Consider the following 12,314-nt stretch of genomic DNA (forward strand, 5'->3'; position numbering starts at 1 on the left):
TGAACCGCCCACCTAAAGTGCCTCGAGCGGGATGAGTAGGAGGGGTAACTGAGGAGGTGTTTAGTACATATTGCGAATGCGTTAGTACCGTAAAGTGAAATTGTCGCTAATTATTACGTTTTGTTTGAGATAAAAAATACTGGTAATAACTATTACATCATGCCGCTGCCACCAAAAAGGGGTAAACATTATTCGATGGCGGAATTGGAAGAATCATAAGAACAAATGAACCCTATCATTTGTTTTACTACATTATTTATTATATATATTATAATAGTTCTAGAATTGACAATAAATAGTTGAAATAAAATAATAAAGTAAAACAAATGATAGAATTCCAACAATTAAGTCAACTGTAACCTAAAAGCCAAAAATATTTGCTTCACTGCGGGAGACGTCTATTAGCGCCGCAGTGACGAGATGCAAATACTCTCAGTAGCTCCGCAGCGAAAGGGTTAATCAAGTGTATTAACCTCTTCTCCGTTTTTATGAGTAGAATTTTTAGTTTACATTGATTATCCCATGTTGTGTTTCTCCACATTAAAAAACAATATAATGGATCCTGAACCAGTTTATTCCAATAGACAAGTATGTCATCAACATTTCGGACCTATATATTTTTGGAAGTTTGTAAAAGATTATAAGGTAATATTTATCTAAACAATCATCCTACAAGATTCTTTCAAAAATTTTCATTCAACTCGAAACACATCAGTGCTTTCACGTGACACATAGCAGTAGTGTTTAGCATTTTGAAAACAAATTGGAATATTTGAAGTTTTCAGTAAAATATGGAATAAAACATTGAATTGTCTTTCTGTTGTTTTAATTTCCTGCGAAAGTTCATCAAAAATCCCGCAAAATTTATAATTTGAAATTCTCACGTAACTAAAATTTGTCAATTTAGTTCCCATTCCAATCAAGAGATGGCGTTAATTCGATCCGAAAGATTAACATGGTCGTGAAACGTCTATGAGTATGTATGGTTTGTGGAGGTTAGGGTTAAACTAGACAGGAGTCAAATACATAGATAGGGCATGCTTTATACTGTCAAAATTAAATCAATATGGCAGCCGGGAGGCAGAGAAAAATGTGATCCTAGGTTTCAACTTACAGTTACATGAAAGCATGGAGACTACAATGCCAAACTCAACTCCACCAGCCTTACACCTAAAGGTAGAAATGCTTAGGACTAAGTAAGTAAAGTAAAAGTTGCACCATAATACTCAATGGTGCAACGTGTAGGTTTCGTTAACTGCGCTTAAAGGCTGTATGACACTATGCATTTTCTTGTATCATTTCTAATATCGTTTCTGATATCGTTTCTTGTATCATTTCTTGTACGTACATTTGTGCCCTGTATGACACTATGCAAGTTCTTGTATCGAAAAATGTATGAAATTCGGCACGTGATTGGTCGAAATTTTGTTTGTCACCCTGTGTCACGTTATGGTAGTACTGCATCTACAGACACAGCTGATTTTAAATATTTTATAAAATTTATAAACTTTTATATATGAAGGGTCCAATGTATAAACCGGTCAAGTCACATAAAGCAAAATGTTCAGAAGTAAAAACATTTTGAGGTACAACTGTGAAATCCTCCACCGGTTTATGCAGTATCAAAATGCAGGCAACATATTATACGCTCTATTATTGATATTTTTAATCCTATCAACCTGGTTTATGCACTGGAAGATGCAGAATTTTATGCTGTGCATGAATAAATGATTAACTCATTTTTCCCAAAAAGTGGACTTGCCCGGTTTATGCATTGGACCCTTCATATGTAATTAACATTTTAATGTTAACCAGAATTTTACGTTGACTGAGGTTGATTATTTGTGTTTTTATTTTGTTTTGATATTTGTGCCAAAATATTTGCATTAGAATTATCTTCAGTTTGATCCAAATTAGGAACTATTGTATTTTCGTCTATTAAAAAATTATGCACCATGAAACCTAAATTTATAGTTTGAACTTTACTAGGAGCTAAATATATGGTTATTAGTAGAACAGTAGTCCATACCAAACGGTATAAGTATCAATAAAAGATTTATAAATAATACCTACAAAAACACAAATAAATTCATCAATACATTATCTTTCATTTCAGCCGCCATTATGAGTAGAGTAAGTAATTTTGACATTTTAGATGTTTTACCAGCAGGTTTTACGTTTTTGCTCTTTGCGCAGAAATTGGCGCAGTTCTTGTACAATAATCTGTGCCTGACACAAATTCTTGTATCGTTTCTGATATCGTTTCTTATTGTATCTGTGTATCCCTAACAACACACAACATTCCAGGAATGTACTACCAAAGTTCTATCAATATTTGAATGTCCTGGACATTTAGGGAACATTCGGTGAACATCTGTTTAAATTATTCCTGGAATGTTACCATAAGACATTCTGTGAACATACTACCAATGTTCCTATATTTTAAGTTGCGAAATAATACATACGTGTAAGAGATACAACATTACTTATAACATACCAGACAAACTAAGTGACATTTTAGGCCTACAGTGCAATAATATGTCAAATTTAAAGAGTTTCCCAAGATTATAAACATACAAATGTAATAAAAATTATTGTTCGCGAATATTCAATTTGGAATGCGATTTTGTTAATAAAAAAAATACTTATAACTTATGCAAAACCCAAGAGAGGCATTTATATTTATTTCTTTTGCGTTCATTTTCAAATTCGCCGTGCATATATTTTTGTGCATGGCGCTTGAGAGGGCATCACGTGACTAAAAACGACCAACCATCGACCTCGCTTCGGCCATCTTGGCATCTTCATCTTGGCGACCTTGCCTTGCCGTGGATTGTTTTTAGTTGTTTGTATTATTTGTGCTTTTTAAGAATATTTTTTTAATTCGGATACTTTTATAATAGCTTTAATAGTATTATTAACATAGTGCATAAAATGGTGTCCTGTTTTTAACGCAGTTGGAGTAGCAGAAACAAATGTAGATAAAAAAATCTGCAGGAATAACGTTTCAATTATGACAGAAGCTCAAAACAAATGACTGTGAATGAAAAGCCCTATTAAAAGGTTAGTATGCAAATATGTAAACGAAAGCATGCCCTGTATTTCAGAAAATAAATTAATACTATTAATACCCTAATAATACTATTCATAAAAAATCTTTTAAGTAACGTAGATGTAACAAAGTGAATAAAAGGCATAAATCAGAAGAATTATTATTTTATTTTATAAGTTAATAATTGGTCATATCCATTTATTATTTTAATAATAATTGTGAATAAGCCACAAACTTCGCTTATTCCTAACTAAAATAGTGGTAAAAATTTGATATAAACGGATTTGCCTAAAATGGCCTATTTTTTTGGACTTAGCCTAAAAACCCAAAAAAAGGACAAATTTTAATGTTTTTGATGTGGCAAATTATAAAAAATGCATAAAAAGTATGAAAAAGACACAAAAAAATTAAAAACTGTAAATTATCATAAAACGAGAATACAAACAACTAATAATATAGTAAATTATTTGAATAATATTTAATGTAATCGAAATATTGTAATTATCAACAGGTTTTTGATGTTATTTATTTATATTCATTAAGTTGCACATCAGAAAATTACCAAAATTACAGTTATGCGCAATACTCAAGTTGTTGTAGATATGCGCACTGTTGCCACATTTAAAATTTATTTTTACGGAACAAAGATGTAATCGCATATTTTTGGTGTCTTTTTCATACTTTTTATGCACTTTATATAATTTGCCACATCAAAATCATTAAAATTTGGCCTCTTTTTGGGTTTTTAGGCTAAGTCCAAAAAATTACCATAAAATGACAGTACAAACAACAAATAAAATAGTAAATTATCAGATTAATATCAAATGTAATCAAAATTGTAATTATCAATAGGTTTTTGATGTTAATTATTTAAATGCATTTAAGGTGCACATCGGAAAATTACAGTTATGCCCAGTAGTTGAGTTGGTGTACCTGAAAGTCATCTTTCCGTCCATTTTAAGGGTATTTCCGCACAGACACACTATCACGTCCTTCAACACCCCGTGATTAACAAAAAACTTTAGCACCTCGTCCTTGGTTTTCGCCATGTAGCCAGCTTCTAACACGCCGATGCTACATGGTTCATCTCACGCCATTTTTGATGCTTAGTCCTAACACAAACACGGTATGAACAAGAAAGAACGAAAAGGACGCGCTGGTTAGCGTCGGTAACGCTAAGCCAACCCCCTTCTACCTCCTTAGTTAAGGGATGAAAGCATCGTTGCCAAGTTTAAAATTTTCGCAGAATTATTTCCATACCATATTATTTTTGTATACCCCATATTATAAATGCAAATGCAGAAAGATGTTAAAACCAACTACAAAAAACTACATAGTGTTTCTTTTATAATTAATATTTATTGTATTAAATAAATAAATTATTATTAATATAATATTAATTATTAATAAAATTAAAAAATTAATAATATTATATATATTATATATTATACAGTACAATTTTCAAAGGAGGAAGACCTAACCCTTCGGTCCAAACCTAACTTTCGGGTATTAGAGTGTAGAGTGTTTTGTTAATTATTAATACAATTAAAAAATTAATATATTATATATATTATATATTATACAGTACAATTTTCAAAGGAGGAAGACCTAACCCTTCGGTCCAAACCTAACTTTCGGGTATTAGAGTGTAGAGTGTTTTGTTTACCTGCCTTAATCCTTCCGTTGCGCGCAATCACAGCAACCCTCTTCAGGTAAATTTCAGTACCCCAGGAGGTATTTGACCGCTCCTGGGGTCATTCAAACCATTCAAATAAACAATAAATGAGACGAACTACGGCAGTCAAGGCCAAGCAAGGTCATTATGATGCTCGTTTCAATCTTTCTTTGTCTTTTTCTTCTTCTTTTATTCGATTTGCTTGGCCTTGACTGCCGTAGCTCGTCTCATTTATTGTTTATTTGAATGGTTTGAATGACCCCAGGAGCGGTCAAATACCTCCTGGGGTACTTGTTTATGTATGTTTATGTTTGAATAAAAAATAAAGCACCTTCCGTCTTTGCACAAGAAATTATAAAAAATTTTAAATTAGGCAACATTGCAGAAATAAACTGTCATCAATCCATACGTAAGCGATCTGCGCATACTGTAATGGCGGCCATAATTTGAAATTGATGTGAAAATTTCACATTTTTAAATGAGATAAACACAAAAATTAAAGCCGAGCGCAGTTAATTGTTAATTTTAAAATGATAAGAAGGTAAGGCAGATACCATATATACAGTTGTCAGACTTGTGGGAGCGGTGAGTCAACACTAAATAAATACCAAAATAGTAAATAGAGATAGGTAATAACAAAAGGATTTGTAAAACTAAAATAATTCTTTTTGCGTTTTTGCTAGTGTATGCCTTTATAAATAGGATGGTAGACCACACACTATAATATGCAGTACCAACTAATGAATACACAGAATATTATAGTCGATTTGCTAAACTCAGTCTCAGTACTAATTACTGTAATTTTGGCAAAATTGGCCAAAAACAAAAAAAATTACCTACTAAAATCACTAGCCAGTTGTGTCTGAGTTTGGGGAACCGACTATACTAATAAACAATTTCTAAGCTGTTTTATAATAATTTTGTGAGTTCATTAATCATATTTTTTATTTAAAACTAAAATTTGTTAATAATGCTTAGTAATGCATATATTTTGTATTTTTAGCTTTCCAGAAGATCCTGCGAAGAAGACATGAAGTATAGATCAGATTTGTTAATAGAGGAGTATGTTCAGAACACTTTTTAGAAAAAGATATTGACAGAACTTCACTTTCATCTGTTCGTTTGAGAGACTGTGCTGTTCCAATAGCTTATGTCACACAGGTATATGCATAACCTAATTAATAATACAGTCCGTACAATATAGATACTGTTGTAATTCATTATCTACATCAGAGATCTAAGTTGACATTGTTGCCCAACTACAAAAAATTTTTGAATTCATTTTAAGTCAAATATATCACATAATTATTGCGAAGTAGATTATACAACAAAACAGATTAATATTCAATGTAAATAAATAAAAACATCAGAAATCGAAAACAAGAATTAAGGTATAATCTTATGTTACAGTTATTAAGGTACCAAGGGTATTATAGGGATATACGTTGACCGAAAGCGTTATTATTATAATACCTGTGGTGCCTTCAACGTTTAATGCCCGACTAAATTATTCTTTATATGCGAAAAATTTGAATGAATTTTGAATTGATTAGTTTTTAAATAAGTACATTTACCAGTAACAGTAGTAACGTAATTGTTGTAACCATAGTTTTACTTAGGTTGATATTTGTCAACTTGACAGTATCTAAGTCGTTATTTAAATTTAATGCCCAAGGGCGTTATATCGTACTTAACAGACTTCGAAATGTCATTATTTGTCAAATAATGTACCAGTAGGACATTAAAGTAAATAATAAAAACAATAAATATAATGAATACTAAATACTTATTTGTTTGTGAAAAATCTATTTCTTTGTGGCTTTTTTGTAATTAATTATTCTAATGGGGAAATAAGCCACAATTTACTTGAAAAAATAATTTTATTAAGGTTTCTACTTCCACATCGGATGTCGTTGTCAAAATACAAAATGTTCATTATTATTATTTTATTTATTAAATATTATTTATTATTTATTTAAATATTATTTAATATTTATTTTTTTATTATTATTATTTATGCATATTATTACCTGTAAATAATATTTCTTCTGATTGTTAATTGTAAAGGATAGAAAAATTACCTTTTATTTCATTTTCTTTTAGAATCAGCTGAGAGAAGTGGTCTACAAAAAACCAGAAAGGAAACGGAATATGTGGCTACGAAAAGCAAAAGAAAGGTTTACAAAGCAAATGTGACACATTTTTTTATAATATTTAGGAATGTCAGCAAATTACATTAAAAAATGTATGTAAAGATTTTTTGCAATAAAAATGTTTATATTTATCAAGGATGTATTATTTGGTATGGCCATATATCGTCAGTGATGTGACAGTACCTCCTATCTGTTTTTTTCAAGAGATTTGTAAGATAGACTAAAAACTTGTTTCGGCCACCTCCTGTTTTCATATATATTTTGACTTGTTTTGCAGTAAATTCAACTATCTATTTACTACAAAAAAAGTCAGAATACGTACGAAACCAGAAAGTGACCTTAAAAAATGTTTTTCGTCTCCTGCAAACCTCATGAAAAAACATATAGGAGGTATTGTCACATTACTGACGATATATTTCAGTGAATGTCTAAAAAATATACTGTGAATGTTCAAAGAACGTTCGTAGACATTCATGGAATGTTCTAACAAGACATTCAGTCTAAAAATATACTGTGAATGTCCAAAGAACATTCATGGAATGTTCCAACAAGACATTCAGTCTAAAAAATAGACTGTGAATGTCCAAAGAACATTCGTAGACATTCATGGAATGTTCCAACAGAACATTCTAAGAATATTTAAAATGCTGACACAGCACTTTCCTGGTACTTTCCAGGGACATTCGTGTGCATTTGGGGACATTCCAGGAATGTTTTCAATGTCCTGTGTGTACATTCTAGGAACATTCATGGAATGTTTTGTGTTATTAGGGATGACACTATGCATTTTTTTGACATATCAGAAACGATATTAGAAATGATACAAGAACATGTATAGTGTCATACAGCCTTTAAGGCACGTCTTAAGGCGGCGCCAGATATGCGGTATTTGGCAAATATACTGAACAAGTGCTTGCTAAATATCAAATATTTGAGTGCTCATGAAGGTGTTCGTTAAACGGCAAGCACCTTGCACCACATATTCGAGATTTTTCGTATATCGAGCCACTGCGGGAACAGCAAATATATTCTAAACGAACAAAAAAAGGTACAGAATGGATAGTGATACAGAGCTTCTTATAAATTCAGCTGCTTTTGTCATTATGTCTGGTGAAAGTTTATTATTAAATAGCAGAAAAAAAAGCAATTTGCATTCCATATTATAGTTTCATTTTCATATGCATCCAAAAATTGTAAAATACTTTCATTTGGTCCACTCCATATTTATTATTTTCAATATTTTCTACACTCTGTGACAATAACTAAACTACTTTAATAACGTTATAAACTTTAACCTAACCTAAAAAACTTGCTTGTGCTTGCAAAAATATGTGGATGACTCTAAAAATATTCAAACGGCGAATATTTGTTTACTTTGAAGTGTTGAAAAGACCGACAACGTACGGGAATATGACAAATATTGGACAAGCACTAAAATTGGTCAATGCCAAATAGTAAGCAACCCATCCACACTAATAGGCAAATAGCAAGCATTTGCTCGGTATTTGCCAAATACCGCATATCTGGCGCCGCCTTTAAGTTTAAAATAAGTTGGGTACAACCTGGCATTCGTCTTCTTTACGTTCTATCACTGGCGAAGCGTCCATGTAACCACTGTTACCATTGGTAACAGACAAATCTTACAAATAAATATTTTATGACTATGTACTATGAAATAATTCCATTTATATTTTTTACCAACAGAAATATTTATTAAAAGTACCTAATTCAGTAAATAGCCAACTAGACGCACGAAAATATTGGCGAGATTATGTGAATCCGTTGCACGTTATTATGATGTTACCACATTTGGGTATGGTAACGCAGGAGATTCCTCGCTTTCGCTAGAGACTAGCTCGTTTCGGAAAATTTTGAAGGAGCAACGGCTCTAGAGACGGCGCTTTGGCACGCTGTGTATATCAGCATTGTAACCATATATTGGTTTGGTAACAACGTTGGTTTAGTACCTATTACAGATTACAGTGTGCGTGCATTTAAACATGGAAGAGTGTTGCTGCGTATTTCGTAATCGATCAACTACTTGGAAAGTCATTCTCGTTGTATATTTCTTTTATATAAATATATAATTTTGAAGAAAAAAATGGGATTATTGAAAATGGAAGACTTAAAATATAAACATTAGTTTTCAAAATATGTTCATTTTCCTACTTGTTAATTTTTTTATGTTAATTTTATGATAATCTGTTTAGTTTGTTTATTATTTATTGTTATACCTATTACATATACATAATTACATACAAAATACATATAATTTGGGAATACTGATTTGTTTAATTTTATCCCACAGGATTAAAAACAAAAACTTATATTTGGGAGGTTCAAAATAATTTTTTTAAATAAGATTTTTTTACATCTGGTTTTAGTAACACTTTCGAAAAAGTCACGCGTCGCCACTGCGTTCTATCTTCTATCAAAGGTTGGAAATAATCATGGCAATGAGGACCCTGTTGCACTACTGCATTCGAATCCTCCCCTTAAGTTCTTAAGCCAGGATATTCTTAGTGTTCCCACATTTCGCTTTCCTTGGATTTTGCCTTGCATAATAAGTTGTAATAATGAGCATTTTTGCCCTCTCACCACATGTCTTAAGTATTCAGGCATTAGTGACCTATAAATAGAACGCTGGTCTATAATGGGTTACCGATTCTTTCCATTGTTATTCTTCATTACCTTATTTAAATTAAACTAGATATTTAAAAAAAATGTAGTCAAAATTATTTGGTTCTTATAAAGCATTTATAGTCCTGTCGCCAGGGGGGGTACAACGGCCTCGTTAATTCAGATGGACTTACCCAAGTTTTTTTTATGTATTTTGACCCGTAGAACACGAATTTTTTGGGTAACAGTTGATCCGGATGTCGATAAGATTGTTATAGACCAAGAACTTGAGGAATCAAATAACAGCGATTTTTGGCAAAACAAAACAATATTTTGTATTTTTTGGGTCATTTTAAGCAAAAAATATTTCTACAAGTTTTTTAGTAGGATGCACAGTTTTCGAGATAAACGCGGTTGAACTTTGAAAAAATCGAAAAACTGCAATTTTTAAACCCGAATAACTTTTGATTAAAAAATAAAATAGCAATTCTGCTTAGCGCCTTTGAAAGTTCAAGTCAAATTATGTCGGTTTTGATTATTTGCATTGCTAAAAATTTATTGTGTTATTGTTAAACAAAGCTACAAACAACTAGTGCGTGAGTGATGTTTCTATGATTTCTCATTTAAAATCGAACGAGTAGGTAGAATAGGTACTAGTGCAATCAAGACTATTTCTACGTTACATGCGTTAAAACGCATGTAAAAGCACGGGAAACCCTACGTGTTTATAGCTTTGTTAAACAATAAAAAAATAAATTTTTACCAATGCAAATAATCAAAACCGATATAATTTGACTTAAACTTTCAAATGCGGTAAGCAGACTTGCTATTTTATTTTTTAATCAAAAGTTATTCGGGTTCAAAAATTGCAATTTTTCGATTTTTTTAAAGTTCAACCGCGTTTATCTCGAAAACTGTGCATCCTACGAAAAAACTTGTAGAAATATTTTTTACTTAAAATGGCCCAAAAAATACAAAATATTGTTTTGTTTTGCCAAAAATCGCTGTTATTTGATTCCTCAAGTTCTTGGTCTATAACAATCTTATCGACATTCGGATCAACTGTTACCCAAAAAATTCGTGTTCTACGGGTCAAAATACATAAAAAAAACTTGACTAAGTCCATCTGAATTAACGAGGCCGTTGTACCCCCCCTGGCGACAGGACTATTATAACTACATAATTAGTAATTTTTGGCCAAATTTAATATTTCTATATGCAAAACAAACCAGAAACTGAATTACTTTAAGCGCGTGATACACACGCAATCTTTAAGTACGCGGGTTTAAAGATCGCGGACTTACTCGGCTCGCCGTCCGTCGGTGATACACGGCAGACTTAAAGTACGCGGTTTTAGAGATCGCGGTCGCCGTCGGTAGCAATAAATTTAGAAACTGTCCTCGTGGTTAAATTTTTTATTTTCTGTGTACCTAATTTTGCTGAAATCTTATGTTTTTTAGTAGAGTTTGATTATTTTTTTGATCAGGTTTTATTAAATAGAAGAATAATTTGATTTTTTATAAGTGTGGTAAGCTGTCAAAATCATGATGTATGCACTTACTTACTAATAAGTATAGCACTTCTTTTTGATCTATTTTTATTTAATACAAGGTAGGCATAAACAAACAAAATATCATATTTTATGGTAAGATGGTAATATTTTCATCAGGAGGATAAAACAGCCTATAAATAATTAGGTTTACTCAAAAACAAATAATCAAAATAATTTAGTATAGCTTAAAATAGTGTTTTACGGTTTTCTCAAAACCTATAAAATGTAACTGGTCTCCTTTCAACAATAAACGATTGAATTATTTCTAGGCAATTTGCTTAATTAGTGAAAATGAAAATAGTGTAACTTTAAACGCAATAACATGATGGCTCGAGGCTCGTGGCTCGTGGCAGTGATACACGTACGGGTTACGAGTAAGATTTCAAACTTGTTGGATCGACGGCGTACTTAAAGTGATACACGCGCGAAAAAGGTCGCGAGCCATAAGTTCACGTACTTACTCGCGTGTGTATCACCCCTTTTACTTTACTGAATTCCGTCAAGTCTTTACAAGTTTATACTTAACAATCTCCGTCAAGTCGCTATGCACAAAGTCAACATCCTAAATAGGCCTGGGTCCAGCGTACCAAAAAAAAGTTTATTACTAGTAAGCTGAAAATTTGTTAATAGCTTAACGCTGCCTAGTTGAACAAACTTTGATGTACGGAAACACTGGAACAGGGGAAGTTTTAATTGTGGAACAGGTTACAGGTTTCAAACGTCAGACTACGAAAACATCCCATCAGTGTGGGCTCTTGGCTTTAGGGACAGGGTCGGCAAGGTTTTGTCTCCAAAGGCTTCAATTTCATAGGAGATCTTTGGTTTTTGTTTTTTTTTTGTTTTTTTTTCTATAAATTTAGAAACTATACATGTTTATAAATTAACTCTAGTCTATGTTGTTTCGAAGTAGCAAAATGGGTTATAATGTATGTAATTGTAAAATTTATTATTGTTTTGGAGGGATTTTAAAAGTTTTTTTCTATCGAAATTTGAGACAAGTTTGACATTCTCTCCTGTTTCATGGTGTTTCGACAATACGTTTTGACTCTTTTGAGACAAGAGAAATTGTTAATAAAATATCAATTGTTAATCAAAATATATAAAACTTTCTTATTTTATTTGATTAAAAAATGATGGATAATTTTTAATGAACTTGTCGAAAGTGCACTTTACATCAACAATAAATTGAACAAGAAATTGACAAAGTTATTCAAGGTCAAATTTGGCTTACACAAAACACAATTCTACATCCAATTTTGCCGT

General features: G+C 31.7%; 1 protein-coding gene and 1 long non-coding RNA gene across 3 annotated transcripts in view; one reads left to right on the plus strand and one right to left on the minus strand.

Annotated features, from left to right (window-relative positions):
• LOC126892295 (zinc finger protein 664-like) overlaps positions 1-12,314 on the minus strand; it is a 175,208-nt gene that overhangs the window by 82,679 nt on the left and 80,215 nt on the right. The window lies entirely within an intron of this gene.
• On the plus strand, positions 2,336-7,011 carry LOC114326576 (uncharacterized). Its single transcript, XR_007700780.1, has 3 exons — positions 2,336-3,063; positions 5,731-5,888; positions 6,831-7,011. It is a non-coding gene; the product is annotated as an uncharacterized LOC114326576 (long non-coding RNA).

Source organism: Diabrotica virgifera, chromosome 9 (assembly GCF_917563875.1).
Source record: "Diabrotica virgifera virgifera chromosome 9, PGI_DIABVI_V3a".
NCBI classification, from domain to species: domain Eukaryota; kingdom Metazoa; phylum Arthropoda; class Insecta; order Coleoptera; family Chrysomelidae; genus Diabrotica; species Diabrotica virgifera.